The 19128-nt window shown below is 42.2% G+C and overlaps 1 long non-coding RNA gene across 1 annotated transcript; it reads left to right on the forward strand.

Annotated features, from left to right (window-relative positions):
- Positions 1–12775: 12775 nt before the first annotated feature.
- Positions 12776–13346, forward strand: LOC127961873 (uncharacterized). Its single transcript, XR_008154505.1, has 3 exons — positions 12776–12851; positions 13003–13152; positions 13229–13346. It is a non-coding gene; the product is annotated as an uncharacterized LOC127961873 (long non-coding RNA).
- The last annotated feature ends 5782 nt before the right edge of the window (positions 13347–19128 follow it).

Genomic DNA, 19128 nt, shown 5'->3' on the forward strand with positions numbered 1-19128 from the left:
CCTCTCACAAACTGATTTAATTTTTAGCGTGTTTAAAAAAAAAAAAAAAACATGCAGCAAATGAAAATAGGTGATTGATCCGTTAAAATTAAACCTACGACTCATATATTTTTTTCCTCTGACAAAGTTAATTTATTTTTTAGCGTGTTTAAAAAATAAAAAAGAAAGAAAACATTCAGCAAATGAAAATAGGCGATTAATCCGTTAAAATGTGTTACTCTTGGTTAACAGTAGCTAATTATAATTATTTTACTTCAGAACAGAACCTGGGACTAATCTAGGTTATCCAAGGTTTTTTTTTTTTTTTTTTTTTTTTTATTGCATCTGAAAATGACTTTGTTCATTACATTCACTTAACGCGATCTGGCGCAGATCAGCCTCCCGCAAAGCTCAGCTGTGGACGATTTAAAAATGTTTGATATAAGTGGTTTTCAACCCGCGGCCTGTCATGAATTCAAATGCGGCCTGCACCACATGCTGAATAAAAAATTAAAAAATAAAATTTTATTGTTTACATCAATAAAAAATATATATATATATATATGCTACTAATGAAATATAAGCTATATCCTAATGTTTTATGTGATTTTTTTCTTCTTCATATATTATTTTCAGACATGAGCACTGGCATAAGCATTTAACGAACACATACAAGCGCGCACTTTGGCAGAATTCAATTCAAATAGTCATCAACAGCCATTAGGGAAATTGCCTTTAAGGTAAAATTGCGCATCAGAATGGACAAATTAGTTTTTTAAGGGAGACAAAAAAGAAATTAAAAAAATGCCAGTGAATGAACATGTACAAACTGTGAATAGTTGCAGTATCAGTATTAAAGGAGAAGCGCTGGACTTTCGTTTATTTTTTTATTTATTTTTTGCCCCGCAACTCACTTGAAGAAGTTCAGATAGCTAATTGGAAACACCATACACTATGTAGCCTAACAATCCTTAATTGAAGAAATGTGACAAAATATCTCAAGAGAGAACCTCATATTATTAAATTAAAAAGTGCTTTGCCTGCATCTTAAAGCCTCTGTCAAACTTTCTGCGTCCGCGAGTCCGCTATGGACCACTAGGTAGGCGTGGCGTAAAAATCGTCATTGGAGAGTGTGTGCCGAGGCTCTGTGCCGAGGCAATTGCAGAGCTGGCCATCAGCCTGCGCATTCAGAAGTATAAATTGAAGAAGTCTGCGTCCACGCTGGCCGTGTACGCGACCGGATTGCACATGCGGAAAGTATAACACAGGTGTTACAATCGCAACTTCTTTGTGTTACTACTCCTTTCAAGCTGAATCTCACAAAATTGGTCAGCTCCCGACAGCATCAGGTGTTTTATTTATGGGGAGTAGAATTGTTTATTTCAATGAATGTAATAGATTATATATCATAATAGTTAGGCTATAATATTATAAATCAGGTTGGATTGTATTGCTGACGTAATATGTAAATGATATTCGTAGACTTGCACTTAATAGTGCGGCTTGCTGGGAAAAAAAAAGGTTGAGAACCACTGATATAAAGGTTGCTGTCCCATTTTATACAGGAATTGTTCATTTTAAAAAATCGAATTATATTGTTAGTTCTACACTGTAAAAAATATTACATGCTATCTGCTTAAAAAAAATATGGTAGCAATATTACACGTATTATATTTGAGTAGATTTTAAAGGGAGGGGCGGGGGGGTTCTGGAACAAAATGTATTTTAGATGCTTCAAAATATTCTAACTGACCCTCTGATGTCACATGGACTACTTTGATGATGTTTTTCTTACCTTTCTGGACATGGACAGTATACCGTACACACAGTTTCAATGGAGGGACTGAGAGCTCTCGGACTAAATCTAAATTATCTTAAACTGTGTTCTGAAGATAAATGGAGGTCTTACTGGTTTGGAACGACATGAGGGTGAGTTATTAATAACATAATTATGATTTTTGGGTGAACTATCCCTTTATTGTGGCCTAATAACAGACTAAGATGATAAAGACAATTCAGTAGGCCTAGCCTATATGTCTTTTGTTGTTGACTCAATGTATACAGACCAGAAAATATGTACGTGCATTATGAAATGCATTAAGTGATTTTAAAAGGATCAACTCCGTACAGGCAAGTAGACGAGTACAGTGATATAAATGAGTTGTAGACAGTTTATTCTATATGGAAAAATGCTTAATGTGAAACTTTGCATGTTGCGTTTATTCCGGGCTCACGTGCTTGCCTGCACCTAATAGTTATGTATTTTAATAATGTAGAGAAGCATATTGAGTTTTGCCTTTATCATCTTAGTCCGTTATGCAACATTTTGTGGTATGTGAGGAAAATACTATATACATATTCATTATATTAATGAACTGTGTATTTAATTTGATAATTTAATAGCATCTTAATATATTAAGCCATGTTAAGTGTTTTTTTCTACACTTAGCGAGAGACTTTGCGCAAACGTTCATATTCTGCTGTTCTGGCCACGGATTTGCCGGTCTTGTCTTTTTCTTGCAGGACCCTGTACATTATAGTACTAAATTAGTTTTAATCATTTAATCACCACTACAGCATCTTGTCTCCATTGGCAACATGCACGATTTGTGTCGATTGCAAGTGACGTCACAGGTAGCAGAGAGTGCAAGTAGCGATTGCAAGTGACATTGTAATTTAGTTTCTTTTTTCTTGTCTTCGCCACCTGGCTACTGTTATAAAATGGTGGGAAATTCAAACAAAAAGTAACAAAAAAATTAAACAAAATAAAAAATAAAGACTGCAACTGATGTCACTACTTAAAATACTTGAGAAATACTGGAAAGTACTTCACTAGCACTAGCAAGGCTACTGCTCATTAAACAAGGTATAAAACCTTAGAAGAGTAGTATCCATAACTACAAGCTCTACTCTTCTAAGTAACGATTGCACTGTGCAATGGAAACTTCGATGTTACAGAAACTCTTACAAATGTCAAATGTAACTGAACATTAAACATTAATAGATGCCTCCCTTCACTCAAAAACATAAAGTAGCATTTCATTTCAAAATTTACTCTCCATATCCAGCCATATGCAACGCATGCTGGGAACTAACAATCACCTCTAAAATAAAACAGCAAAATTGAGCTTATTCACTTAAATTAAATATGCAGCCTTCTTTCCTTAATTATTTTAGTTTAATCAGTTCCCCAATTCAAGCATCAAAACTGCTTAAGTCTCCTAAAATAAAATGAGGAAAACGCATCTCTTGGTTTTATTAGTAAAAAGTCCTCATTATTTTCTATACAACACTGAATCACAATTTCTTTAATGAAATCCACACATTATTTTTAATTATCACCTTAATTTTTTTGATGAAAATTAAAAGACCCATGATTCATTTTTTACAGTGTAATTATATTGTTAACACAAGTTCATTTAGAACTTTTTTTTTACTTATAAACTCCTTGAGAATTGAAAGTTAGTTTAATAGTATTTAAATTCAAGTTTTAAAAAAAGGTTTTAATTGCTTAAATTATTTTTATTAATTAATAAGATGTTATCATGTTTATTCTTGTAAAAAATAAGTGTTTATTCTTTAGGAAAACAAGGGAAAAAATAAGGGACAATCCGAATATTTGTTTTGCTTTACCTATTTATGTAAGCTACAATTATTCAAATAATAATAATAACTAGATAGTAAAGTTTGTTTTCAAACTTTAAGTTGGCTTGAAAAAGCCTGGCCAGAAAGTTAGAAAAATTTAGAAAGTTTGAAAAGCTTAAAAAGTTTAAAAAGATTTAAAAGTTTGAAAAGTTAAGAAGATTAAAAAAAGAAAGTGATCAACATATTACTACCATTAAAAGCATGTGACTACCATGTTGTTAGCATGATTAGCCAAGTTGCTAACATGTTTCTAGCATGATTAGCATGTTGCTAGTATGTTGCTAGCATGTTTATAGCATGATTAGCATGTGGTAGCATGTCTCTAGCATGATTACCATGTTGCTAGCATGTCGCTAGCATTTTGCTAACATGATTAGCATGTTGCTAGCATGCTTCTAGCATGATTAGTAAGTGACTAACATGTCGCTAACATGCTAATCATTTTCCTAGCATGATTATCAAGTGACTAGCATGTCACTAGCATTTTGCTAGCATGATTAGCATGTGGTAGCATGTCTCTAGCATGATTAGCATGTTGCTAGCATGTTTCTAGCATGCTTAGCATGTGGTTAGCATGTCTCTAGCATGATAAGCATGTTGCTATCATGTTTCTAACATGATTAGCATGTTGTTAGCATGTCGCTAACATTTTGCTAGCATGATTAGCATGTTGCTAGCATGTTTGTATCATGATTAGCATGTGGCTAGCATGTTGCTAGCATTTTTGTAGCATGATAAGCATGTTGTTAGCATGTCGCTAGCATTTTGCTAACATGATTAACATGATCGGCATTTCTTTATAGTTGAAGTTTGTCGCAAAGCTACTTCCGCATTTGTCCACGAAACTGTTGTCATGTGGTTTCTACGTCAGTAAAGGCGGTAACAAAGGGTAACTAACATCATTGATAGGCGACTGCACTGCCCCATGTCACTGTTTAAAATGGGAATTTTCTCATAATTAACAAGTAGTTGAAAACATTAAAGATATTGTTAGTAATCAGCTGGACAAAATATATAACACTAGCCTAGTGGTTTTGGGATATTTTACTGCAAATATCTTACAAATTGTACCTTTAAGTAAAAAATCAAACATTTAAAAGTACTATTATTTTTTTTCTCGTAAAATTAATTTTTGAAAAGAAAAAAACAATAGTCACAAAAATGCTATTGTGTAATGCATGATTTTTTTTATGGTTAAACAGTATAAATGGTCTTTTGACAGTTTTTTTTTTTTTTTTTTTTATCAGGCATTGCAAACAATTATTATTTATGTATACTTGATTTTGTATGACAATGTATAGGAATCACAGAGTGAGAAAGAATATATCACATATTCATAAAAGTGCAGAATACAAGATGTGCTGACTGACAACAAATATTTATTTTGGATCTCCATCAGCCAGCAGGATCAGGATGGAGGCTGTTCCCTGTTATGGATGTCGCTTGATCATTCCCACTCCTGCTAGAACTGCAGCGTTTATTTCCGTGGCTAAAGGAAGACCAAACATAGTTGTGTCACTGTTGGGTACAACTTTCTTACTCCTTATGTAACATTAGTGCTGTAACTAACCTCCACTATCTCTGTTCTCCCCTTCACAAAAGATTTTGCATTCTTCATATTTTCCTCAGTAGCTTTGAGGAGCTCACATTTCCATAAGCTAACTTCACTGTCAAAGGTGATCAATCCAAAGTGGTCCTCCTCATCAAGATCACTTGATGATTCTTCTGTACAATCTGACTTTGCTGTAGCCTGGAATTGAACTGCTGGTTTCTTCTGGTCAGAACTGAGCCTGGTTTCTCCCAAGTTTTTTTCTCCATTCTGTCACCGATGGAGTTTTGGTTCCTTGCCACTGTCGTCTCTGGCTTGCTTAATTGGGGACACCTCATTTACAACTATATTGTTGACTTGATTGCAAATGATTCCACAGATACTATTTAAACTGAACTGAGGTGATGATATTACTGAATTCAATGATGAACTGCTTGTAACTGTCATTTTGCTTTATTGAAACACAGCTTTCCTAATTAATGTTGTGAAGTTGCTTTGATGCAATCTTTTTTGTTTAAAGCACTATATAAATAAAGGTGACTTGACCTGATCCCTGCACAATCCTCAGGAGTGCCAAACAAGCTTAAAGAATGACAGCAAATATAAAAGTTATTATTTCTCTATTATAATTGTATACTTAAATTTACCATACATGAACAGTTTTTTTTTACTATAAAGAAAGCAACATTACACTGATTTCAATAAATAAACCCATGTCCTTTTAACATGAAAATGCAAAGTGCTGCAATATACTCCAAAAATGGGTCAAGGGTACAAGGGTTTTACTGTCAAAACATTTCATAGCTCATTATATGCTTCTGAATTGGCTGAAACGTTGACATTTATTGTTGTATTTGAAGTATATGAGCATATTGAGAACATCTAAACTGTGTTTTTAACCAGTGTTCGAATTGTGTCAAAGCTCTTATTAATTAATTAGATAGAGTTTGAGATGGAGCAAGAGAGTGAAGCGAGTAAAGCACCTGAAGCGACTGTTGGTAGTAGCAGCTCCATGGTTAATGCTAGCACCAGTGGATCAAGCAACATCGATGTAAAAGGTGAAAATGTTGTGGAGGAACAGAGTAAGGCATTCAGTGCACGCTCGGTGGCCTGTTCTAACAACACCAGCGGGTCATCCAACAGCATCGAGGAGAACGAGGTAGATATGCCCATCACTGCTAATATATCCTTGCATGAGCATCCAACCGACATGAGTCATTTTGCTGAGTATCTAGACTCAAATGTCAAACGATTTATAGTGTCTTCGGGGTCATGCAAACCTACTGGCCCTTTCCCACGGGAACCCGCACAGGATAACCGCTCCTTTACAACTGCATATTACGTTTGCAAAACCAAGTCTGGTTTGGCGATACCGAGGACATGGCTGTGCTACTCCCCCACACTAGATGTAGCCTACTGCGAGCCCTGTTGGCTTTTTTCCAAGTCAACATGGAAGACAAATACCTGGCGTAATTTATCAAAGAAAATTCAACAACATGAGTCATCCACTCTACACCAAGCAGCATTGTGTGATATGCGACCTTTGGCGCAAGAACAGAACTATGGATAGGCTAAGGATATGGAGAGGGACATACTTCATACTTCACAAATATGCGCGCCATATACAGTGGTGTCCAAGCAAGGATAGCTGCCAAGAAGCCAACTGCCGTGTATGTACACTGTGCATCACACAATTTGAATCTCATCCTTAATGATGCGGTGAAGATACAAGAAGTAAGACAGTTGTAACAGAAATGAGTCGAACCAGACAAATTAAAGAGTCTATCAAAGCGATGCATTGAAACACAAGCTGAATTCCTCAGGAAGACATAAATCAGTTCTAGTGCCACAAGAACCAAGCAAGATGACCAACCAACTTGCTCACACAACAGCTTTGAACATTAACACCACTAGAACAATTATTTACAATTTCAATTCGAAGAAGAGAAATTTGGTGTCAAAAATGTGTTGTTCGTAATGGAAATGCAACGCTGGACATCACATGTAAACCCAGGAGATCAAGTTAAACACTTCCATTGACTTCCAGTGTTAATTTCGTTGACTAAATATTTTCGTCATTATTTTCGTCACGAATATATATTTGTGGACGAAAACGAAACGAAAACTAAAAAAGAAGGCACTGATGGAGACTAAAACTATGACTAAATTGATTGACATTATCGTCAACGAATAAAGGACGAGACGAAAATAGACTGTGACGAAAATCAAATCAGCAGACGGGAGAGATGCGAGGAATGAACAAAAGAATGAGAGAAGAGAACCAATCCGAGCCTGACTTATTGAGACGTGAAGCAAAGGTTTTCAGTTTTTAAATGAGCTCCCGGGAAGTCGGCATTCGAAGAGGTGATGTCTAAAAGAGCAACAAAATGTCCACAGCTCACTTCACGTTTGACGACGAACAAAACAAAACAGAGCTGTGTAAAGCACGCGGAACGCTAATTCGTGGCAAGAACACAACCAATTTGAAAAGACATTTACAGACGAGCCACCTGGACATTTTCTCAAATGTAATTTCACAACGATGTTCTTTTGTTTATTGAGCTAAGCAAAATTGGAAGACTGCAGTGCGTAGATGTTGTAGCATTAAATATTACGAACTGAAAAGTACTGTAAAATAGCCCCGGCTTCAAGTTAGATGAGAGCAAAATACTAATACGTAATATTATGATACATACATTTGATTAATACTAATGTTTAGTATATTTTATAATGTTCTACTTGTTGACAATATCACAAATATTTCTATATTAGTCATGTGAAACGTGAATGTTCACATCCTATCATTATACATACTAATCTAGCAATATTGTAGTATTTAAAACATACAATATTGCTAAACAAATGAATACCTTATAAAATCTTGTTACTTTTTTTATCCACCCAACTTATTGAATATTTACTTTAAATGTATGCACTTATTGTTCAGCTCAGCTATAAGCTTTAAGGTCCTGGACCTAACTTTATTTTTCTTTTATTGATGGTCAATTGGCAGCTAGTTATTGTTTACATTATCATGACCGTGTTTGTTGCTGCATAAAAGCTTTTGAATCGAAATAAAGACACAGTTTTGTTGAAATAAAGTTGAATTTGTGTTTTATATATTTTGGTTAAGTTTGTTTCCTATACCAGCTGTAAAAAATTGTCTAGTAAATCTGTTATTGATTTTAGTCTTATTTTAGTCGACTAAAATACCAAGCAATTTTAGTCGACTAAAATAAGACTAAAATTAAAACAAATCAGATGACTAAAACTTGACTAAAACTAAAAAGAATTATAGTCAAAAGACTAAGACTAAAACTAAATTAAAAATTAGTGTCAAAATTAACACTGCTTCCCACCCAGCAGAACCAGACTGAAATTCCTAAGGGGGGAAGGGCTTTAAACCTCTGTCTTCACAGAAAAGTCTTTTGTCATGAGAATGGCAAAGAAACTGCTTTTGTACATATATATGGACCAGAATGAACTCAAAAAGACTCATAAATGAATCAGTCCATCGCTTCACTCCACATTCATTTATGTGTAACCCACACATTTGACTATCATGTTATAATCACTTATTGTGTATGTTTTTTTTTTTTAATAACTATGGCATAGCTTAACAATTTATAATTGTGTTTGGTATGTGTGTGATCGAATCTTCTTGCTTGAATTAGACCTGACAATAATTTATTTGTCCCATGTATCATATTCGTGTTATAGGAATCATGTCCAAAATTAGACCCGAGAAAATTAGGAAAATTTTGGACCACATGCTTGGTAAGATAAACAAATGATTTATGATACCCCCGAGCCAAGACAATATCTGATTGGTCAAGACAACATTTGAGGTGTGGCCAACAGGCCACTTTAAATACCTAGGACATCGTAAAATCTTTGATTTTAGTTCTAGCCTTGCTCGTGCTATCAGTCATGCTTTTAGTGTCTGCTTTTAGTCTGCTTTTAGTCCCTAGCTGCTGCTACTTAGCCACGATGAGAAGGAACACAACCTAGTCTCGTCAAACTTTATTTCTTTTCTTTTCCGTTTGAGAGTTTCGTGTTCTGAGTTAAGTTTTGTAACGTTGAGTCTCCGACGCCTGACCTCGGGTGCCCTTTCAACTTCAACCAGCGCACACGTCTCTGCACCTTCAGCCAACGCCCAACAACCACGGGCTTCCCAAGACGTCACTTCAGCCACTACTGAACTTCCAGCCAATCAGCGACACCGGGATACCCCTTTCAACGGGAGTCCCTTTCACAGGAAACGAAGGCAACGTATCCCCAGATATTAAATTATTAAATGATTCCCTTTGAGCTAAATTGACCTGTTTCCCTTACACCGTTCTTTGGCATTGTTAAGCGCATTTATGTGTTCTTTGGGCACAGCATAAAAAGATGGGCAATGCTCTCAAATAAAACACACAGTGACGAGACAAACAATGACTCCAACATAACACTGAAAAAGTTATGCCTGACTAGATGGTCCTCACGTCACGAAGCAGTAACCGCTCTGAGATATTGGTACAATGATGTGATGACGGCATTGGCAAAACTTTCACTGACAAGCAGAAAGAAAGATGAACGGGACGAGGCTGCATCGTTGCAACAGGCAATGGAGAAATTCTCATTTGTTTGTCTTGTTGTCCTCCAAAGCAAAATCCTGGAACGAACTAATGTGATATCAAAACTTCTACAATCCCAAGACATGGATCTGGCTATGTGGTGTATTTCGCCGGTTCTCAGAAGAATCACACTCAGTCAGGGGTTTCTCACCGAAGAAAAGACTTTATTTTAAACAAAACAAAGTCGAGAGGACGTTGCAAGGAACTCTCCCGTGCGTTATTTGGTTTTTCCTTATATACATCATACATGGGGCGGTCCCACATAGACATGTCTCCTTTTAGACCATCATAAATCACAAGGGGAGGGGAGGCCTTTAAGGTATGTCTGACCATATGCTTATCTCTGTGCATTCCAGGGCATAGGCAACTTGTCTATTAGATTTTAGGCCTGTAAGAGTTTAATAGAATAATAACTTTAAAACAAAAATGGCTAGATTCACATTGATTATATACTTGATTAATTGAAACTTTACTAATAAAAATCTTCCACATATTCTCCCCTTTGAGACTTAATAAGTCTCACATTTGATTATTCTTATCCAGAGTGCTACTCCATAATCCAGTCATATTAGTTACACTACCTAGTGACTAAATAAGTCACATTGTATTATCACCAGTGACTAGATTATGGAATTCCACTCTGAGGGATTACTGGACCAAACATCTCTCTCCTTATTTGACGAGGAGGGAGTAAAAGATCCAGTCTCCCAAATTCCTTCTTTAATAGTACACAATGTTAAAAGCGTGAGCGTGTAATTGGTTCAGCACTTGCCTGTGGTTATCACAGTTATGTATAAAAGACATAAAATACATACATTACATCAATAATTGAATATCACAAGATTATAAAAGTTGATCTTCGGCTCAGATACTTTATGTATCGTAGAGAGCCTCCCTGGGCCAAAGTTCAACTGGCACTTATATCCAGGGTATGGTTAACCCTTAGACATCTTCATCATCCTCAGAGTTGATAGAACTATCGTCCAAAGTTTGCTCATTCAAGTTCAGTTTGTTTAGCCATCCTTCATAATATTCCTCCAGACTCTTTTCAATGATCCTTTGTTGATTAATTGGGACTTTTATCACTCCCATTTGCTTAACAGTAGCATTGATGATTAATGATCTTAATAAAGGTAATACACAGCAAAATAATAATCCTCCTATTAATATGGCAACTCCTAAAAACATTCCTAGTTTAACAAACCATGCTCCCCATGCTCCAAATTTCACATCAATCCAATCCCAAATGTGTTGGTCTCTTCCGGCATTTGTTGTAATTTCATTTCTTAATTGTTGCATGCACTTGGTCGCCTAGTAAAGTTAAAGCCTCATCCGTATAATTAATGAATCTTTGTTGATTATAATAGATATAATTAATCCACTCTGTATTTTTGTTTGGTGTGATCCAAACCAGGATTGACTCGAAACCTCCTTTTATTTCACTTCTTGCCTTGAATTTATTAGGAATTCCTCTTGGCTGTCCAATTGAGTCTAAATATACATCGGGGTCTGGCTCGTATCCTCTTTTAGTTCTATTGTCTTCCTTTTTCGTGCTCTGTTCTGTTCCCCATTGTGCCATGCTAACTTCTTGAAGTAACCTTACTCTTACACATATACCTTTCCATCCAGCTGGTAAAGACGGCAATAATATTTCACCTCCACAGATCCAAAAGAAATCTGCTATTATTAATGATTGATCTTCATAAATTTCTATTGGAGGTAAGGCTATAGTTTGATTTTCACATTTTTCAGGTGCTATCTTACTTCCTTTAGTTATTCCGAATGCTAAAAGATCTGGAGCTCTAGAAGGAACTCCTGATTTCCAAGAATTTTTCTTATCTATATACCAAATAATAGCACATCTTCCTTTAAATTTACCCACATCTTGGGTTCCTTTTGGTTTATGGAAACACTCATATTCTTGTTTATAATCTATGCTATACCATTTTGGAATCTCTACTTTTTGTTTTTCAATTTTTATATTTTGACCGATATCTGAATACTGACACCAGGATCCCCAGAGTGGTCTAAAGAAATAATCTGTTAATTTAGGATTTCCTAAAAATCCAAGGCATTCGGCAATACAATATGGCCTGGTAAAATCTGTTAAATGACAAAAGTTTCTTCCAAATTGGGCACATTTTCGGTAGTCATATGGATTTGGTATGGCTATTACTTTGTTTAACGGAGATTTGGAGCACAGCAAGCAATTTTCTTTTCCTGTTTCTTTAGCTGTAAATGTCACAGGCCGGAGCGGACCACCAATTCAACGGGTCTCGCTCCTCCCTCTAACTTCCACCTCGAGGAGGTCCCACAACACCCCAATGAATGGACGGACAACCAAGATTAAAATGTAACAATTTTATTTGTTTAAAAGTTTGGGGAAAGGGGTAAGGAAACTTTAAAACTAATGATGACTCGAACTATTCTTTATCCACAAATACGGATTCCAGTCTCAAGAACACTCCTCTTCAGCCCTTCCTCGACAACACTCCACTTCAGCCCTTAATTTCCCGCCGACTCCACTCCAGGTAAGTTTAAAGCAAGAGCTAGGCAGTTACCGTGCAGGGGTTCTAGCTCTCAGGTAAATACAGAGTTCAATACACAGGTGAGTATTCACAGGGCTAAGCTGTTAGCGTGCAGGGGTTCTAGCTCTCAAGTAAGTACAGTGTTCCATACACAGGTAAGTATTCAAAGGGCTGGGCTGTTAGCGTGCAGGGGTTCTAGCTCTCAAGTAAGTACAGTGTTCAATACACAGGTGGGTATTCACAGGGCTGGGCTTGTTAATGTGAAGAGGTTCTTGCTCTTAGGTAAGTACAGCGTTCAATACACAGGTAAGTATTCACAGGGCTGGGCTGTTGGCGTGCAGAGGTTCTAGCTCTCAGGTATGTACAGCGTTCAATACACAGGTAAGTATTCACAGGGCTGGGCTGTTAGCGTACAGGGGTTCTAGCTCTCAGGTAAATACAGTGTTCGATACACAGGTGGGTATTCACAGGGCTGGGCTGTTAGCGTGCAGGGGTTCTAGCTCTCAGGTAAGTACAGTGTTCGATACACAGGTAAGTATTCGCAGGGCTGAGCTGTTAGCGTGCAGGGGTTCTAGCTCTCAATGTAAGTACAGTGTTCCATACACAGGTGGGTATTCACAGGGCTGGGCTGTTAGCGTGCAGGGGTTCTAGCTCTCAAGTAAGTACAGTGTTCAATACACAGGTGAGTATTCACAGGGCTGGGCTGTTAATGTGCAGAGGTTCTAGCTCTCAGGTAAATACAGTGTTCGATACACAGGTGGGTATTCACAGGGCTGGGCTGTTAGCGTGCAGGGGTTCTAGCTCTCAGGTAAGTACAGTGTTCGATACACAGGTAAGTATTCACTGGGCTGAGCTGTTAGCGTGCAGGGGTTCTAGCTCTCAATATAAGTACAGTGTTCCATACACAGGTAAGTATTCACAGGGCTGAGCTGTTAGCGTGCAGGGGTTCTAGCTCTCAATGTAAGTACAGTGTTCCATACACAGGTGGGTATTCACAGGGCTGAGCTGTTAGCGTGCAGGGGTTCTAGCTCTCAAGTAAGTACAGTGTTCAATACACAGGTGAGTATTCACGGGGCTGGGCTGTTAATACGCTACTCACCACTGAAGATATTCAGAGGTCTGTATTCCAAGCAGATACGGGTTTAGTCGATGACTGACGGCTGGTGGGCCTTACAGATGAAACTGCAAACAATACTGGGCTTCCCGCCCAGCTTGACAAGGGGGCGCACGGGGGAGGATCGGCTGTTGTCCTTCGCTTCCCTCGTCAAATAAACAGCACAGACGACACGCACAAGGCCGGTGGTTGCCGACAGGGCCAAGGACACAACGTCACATGGATAAAAAAAGGATAAGGCTTTGATTTAAAAGCTTACAGGGATTGCTGCGTGGGCAACGACATCCAACCTCCTCCAGAGGCGCCTCCAACACGTCCGAGCTCCAGCTTACTTAAGGTAAAGACTGTGGTTGCCACCAATACACTACTCCTCTCCGTCAGGCCTCTTCCTACGACCAGGGACACAACCACGGACAAACACCACACACCACAAAGGCACTACAATTCTTCTCGTGTGTACACTTCAATATAGCAGCACTCACCACACTCCACACACTCAGTGAAAGAAGATCGGTGGTGTATTCCCGTTTCGGGCTCAGAGTCCTGACAGGGCGGGTCAGATGGACAAAGGCAGGAGGGCAGACCACAGCAGGCAGATATATCGTACACCGGAGTCTCTCCGTCTTTCCCAGCGATCTCCAACGCAAGGCACTACTATCAACACTGAGTAAACACACAAGCACTGAGGATTATCAGATCAACACAAGAGGGGGGGGGGATTTTCCACTGCTACGGAGAGATATGCAGTCGGAATCCTTTCTTAAAGGTGGTTAATCTCCCTCCACATCCGTCATTCACTCTCCACAATATACAAGAAATGTTCGTAAAGTCTTCACCCACCAGTGCACAGTGTTGTCCTCTCCCAACACGAATTCAATGATCTCCTTCACTCAGGGGCCTTCCAAACGTAGGATCGCTCCTTCAACTCAATCCACAATAAGAGGTAAACACAACATACAAAAGATCGATCACTTAACTTCCTCCGCACTTCCAATATCCATTTTCCTTGGATTCTCCGTTGCAGCCCGTAAATCGCAACATCCACGCCACACCAGCCACTTCCGTATCCCGTGGAACAACAGCAGAACAAAAAACCTACTCCTGTTCATAAACCAGCCCCTTTTATATCACTGCATCCTTCCCGATCCTCCAATCGGTATCCAACACGTCCTCTTCCCACACCTGACATGTATTTTGGATAATTTCCCCACCTTGGGCCAACCGGAACAGAACTTATGTTTCACTTAAATTGGTCCGGGCGGAAATATTTCCCACACTACAGTTCCGCCCGGATTAGTCACCCAGTGACATCCTCCCCCGCCAAATCGTTCTAGTCCCTAGAACGTGGTTGTTCAACCCAATCCCCATACCTCTCGGGGGGCCGTCCTTGGTTCTCTCGTTGGGACCGTCTAGGTGGTGATCCGGGGTCCAGTCCCCTTGGTTCAGCCTCTGGGAGCCTCGGAACTATGGCCCATGCTTGCAACGGCGGAGCGCACACAGTCGGAGCTGGTAATGCCTCTAGGGGAGGTCTAGGGTAGTTCGGGCATGGCCGAATCAAGTTGCGATGTAATACCCGTTCTGGTCCAGCCTTCCCCTCAGGTCGAAGTACATAGACCGGCTGCCCCAGCCGCTGCTGGTGCTGCACCACATATGGAACAGACTCCCAACGATCACTCAACTTCCCTTTCCCCTGTCGCCGGTTGTCCCGTACCAGCACTCTCTCTCCTGGTAACAACGGGGCTTCTCTGGCCGTCCGATCATATATCTGTTTGTTCTTAATTGCGGCAGCATTTATCCTCCCCGAGACTTGCTCATAGGCAGAGTGAAGGCGCTGGTGGTGGCATCTTACCCACTCGGTCAAACTCAAGGTCTCTTCCAACGTGGCCACCCCCAATACCAAGTCTGTCGGCAACCGCACATGTCTCCCGAACATCAGGTAGGTCGGAGCGTACCCCGTAGTGCTGTGGACGCTGTTGTTATAGGCCTGGACCAGTGCAGGAAGGTTACTCACCCAATCGTTCTGACGTTCCTGGTCCAGCGTACCCAGTAGGCTCAACAGAGTCTGGTTGAAGCGTTCGCAGCACCCATTCCCTTGGGGATGGTAGGGGGTAGTAGGGGCTTTGTACATCCATACACCCGACACAACTCCCTGATCACTCTGGACTCAAAGTTCGGCCCCTGGTCACTGTGCAAGAATTCTGGGCATCCGAAAGGCTGAATCACTGCCCTCCATAAAGCGGTGGCGGTCACGTTGGCTGTCTGATCCAAAGTCGGGATGGCCCAAGCATACTTGGTAAACAGGTCGGTGACCACCAAGATGTTTTGGTAGCGGTCCATGGGCCTGCCCAAGGTTAGATAATCCATGGCCAGGATATGCAACGGGGCCCCGGCCTGTATCGGAACCATCGGGGCCTTCACCTCCTTCCGAGCCTTAAACAGGGTACATCGAGGGCATGCTTGAATGAACAAACTCACAGCGGCCTCCATCCCGGGCCAGTAGAAATGTCGCCGCAGAAGCGACAACGTCCTCTCATTCCCCTGATGCCCCAATTGTGTATGGTAGGCCTCTAACAAAGCCTGCACCTGGCCCCCTGGCACCAACACCTGGCGGACCTCCTCTCCCGACTTCGGGTCTTTAATCGTCCTGCACATCACCCCATCTCTCAAGCCAAGGCGTGCCCACTGCCCCAACAACTTCCTCACCTTGTGAGTCTGGGCTCGCCATTCCACCTTCGTTGGCCCCCTCCTCCGTCTTAACCAATGACCTAGCATTCTCAAATCCTGGTCCTCCTCTTGACGCTCCCTCCATCGTTGCGGGTCCCAGCCCCAACTCACTGGCACAGCCTCCTGCGGAGCCCCCGGTACCTCTACAACCCCCACTGTCAGCCCTTCCTCCGGGCCTATCGGTAACTCTCGTTCACTCTCCATCTGATGTGCCTCCGGGAGTCTGGACAAGACGTCGGCATTTGTGTGCTCTCGGCCTGGCCGATATTGGATCTGGTAGTCGAAGTTGGCCAGCTGGGCCACCCATCTTTGCTCCACTGCCCCCAGCTTTGCCGTCTGTAAGTGGACCAAGGGGTTGTTATCTGTTATCACCTGTACTTTAGCACCCCATAAGTAATCTTTGAATTTTTCACTCAGGGCCCACTTCAAAGCCAGCAACTCCAGCTTAAATGAACTGTAATTCGAATCATTCCTCTCTGCCGGGTGGAGGCTTCGGCTAGCATAGGCGATCACTCGCTCTACCCCTTGCTGCTGCTGAGCTAACACCGCCCCAAGCCCGAGGTTACTGGCGTCTGTGTACAAGATGAAAGGTTGTGAATAATCCGCATAGCCCAAGATTGGAGCCTGGAGCAGCTCTTGCTTCAGCCTTTGAAACGCCGATTCACACACCGGGCTCCAAGCAATGGAGGGAGACCCACGGCCGCGAGGACGCCCAGTCCCTGCCAACAGCTGATTCAAGGGTTTGGCAATTTTTGAAAAATCCTTGATGAATCGCCGATAGTATCCGACGAAGCCCAAAAAGGACCGAACTTGCCTCACGGTTTTCGGTGCCTCCCAGCCCTGCACAGCCGCCACCTTCTCGGGATCCACCGAGACCCCCGAGGCACTCACACAATGGCCCAGAAACTTCACCTCCTTCCTCAACAGGTGGCACTTCTCTGGCTGCAGCTTCAACCCATACTGCTCCATGGCCCGAAACACATCCTCCAGATGTCGCAGATGGGACTCAAAATCTGGGGAATAGACGATGACATCATCTAGATATACCAGCGTAGAGTCCACCAACTGGCCACCCAGACACCGCTGCATCAGCCGTTGGAACGTGGCCGGTGCATTACATAGGCCAAAGGGCATACGGTCCCACTCAAAAAGCCCAAAGGGAGTGGTGAAAGCAGTCTTCTCTCGGTCGACCCCCTCGACCTGGACTTGCCAATACCCACTCGCAAGATCCAAAGTGGAGTACCATACAGACCGTGTCAGGCTGGCAAGAGAGTCCTCTATCCGCGGCAGTGGAAAAGCATCTTTCTTTGTGACTTGATTTAATTTCCGATAGTCTACACAAAATCTCCAAGCTCCCGTCTTCTTCTGGACGAGGACAATCGGGGCCGCCCATGGGCTACTGCTCTCCCGGACAATCCCCTTGTCCAACATTCCCTGCAGCAGAGTACGAACCTCCGAATACAGAGTGGGTGGTACTGGACGGTATCTCTCACGACTAGGCAGGGCATCGCCAGTGGGGATCTGATGTTTCACTACACCGGTACAGCCATAGTCCTCATCATGTCTGGAGAACACATGTTGCCACTTGGTAAGGAGATCCTGCAATTGTTTACTCTGGCTTTCCTCTAGCCCTTCTCCCTGCAGGGACTCTCTGGTCAGGTGAACAGGCACCTCATTTCCGAGCTGTTCCAGGGATAAGTCCACCTGAGCCAAGGTCACTTCTACGACCGTAGGACACACCTGCCGGAAGCTGACTTCCCGGCCCTCTCGCACCTGGTGGGCATCCACCATGGTCACCAGGACCAACCGCTGGTGACGATGTAAATTGACAGGGTAAGGGTTCTCGTTCCGTATCTTCACCGGGACTCGGCCTCGGCGAACCACTGCCAATCCATGGGCCACTGCTACACTCTGGCAGTCCATATGGGGCTCGACCAGCACCCAGCCTGACGACCCGCACTCGTACGATGGTACTCTTGCCCAGACAATGGCCTCACTCCTTGCCGGTATAGATACTGCGTATCGGCAGGCAACCCGCCCGATACCTTCTTGACTCCCCCGTGCCTTGGCCATGTGTACCCGACGACAATCGGCCTCTATCCTTTCCCATTCTTGTCTTTCTGCCGGTGGTAGGGTCTTCTTAGGCCTAGCCTGAAACAACTCCTCCCAGCAGTCTGCAATTACGTTCATCCCCAACAGGGCTTTTTGGATTCCTAGGCAATGATCTCGGACAATAACGACCCCCTTCTGGGGCACAGTGATTCCATTAATCTCCAAATCTGTAACTAGATATCCGACATAGGGGATCTCCAGTCCATTAGCCCCCCGTAAGGTCAGCCAGGGTGCTTCTGTTCCCTGTACCTGGCTACCCTGAAACAGCTCCTTGGACAGGCTCTCTGAGACTAAGGTGACTTGAGACCCAGTGTCTACCAGACATCGTATCTTCACCCCACGGATCCGTACCTCTACCACTGGGCTATGCCCGATCAGCTGATTCCTGGGGGCGCTCATCCAATTTGGGTCACTCACAGAGGTCCCAGCCACTTGACCCACAGTGGCCGGCCGACCTAAAAATCCCCTTCGGAACCCCGTCGAGAGCCGCATTGGCGACTATAATGCCCTGGCTCACCACACCGATTACAAATGGGGCGTCCCTGTTCGTCCCACTGAAAACGGGCCCGGGCTTCCCGTACTGGACGTCTCTCCAGACCTCGTCTTCCCTCGGAATGCGACCGCTCCAGTGACATTGGTGGTAAGCGTTGGGGGCCTCGTCGCATCTCTTCTAGGAGGGTTTTAGATAACTCTGCCATCTGCTCTCGGACATCCTTCAAGAGCTCAGAACGTAAGGCCTGTTTCCAATCCCCTGTTCCAGAGGCAGCTGCCACTTCTCCACTCACTGCCGCACACACTGGGGAATCCACCACTCCCACCTGATCCGCTTCTAGGGCCAGAGCCTCGGCTCTCAGGTCT

This window comes from Carassius gibelio, chromosome B7, assembly GCF_023724105.1.
Source record: "Carassius gibelio isolate Cgi1373 ecotype wild population from Czech Republic chromosome B7, carGib1.2-hapl.c, whole genome shotgun sequence".
Lineage (NCBI taxonomy): Eukaryota > Metazoa > Chordata > Actinopteri > Cypriniformes > Cyprinidae > Carassius > Carassius gibelio.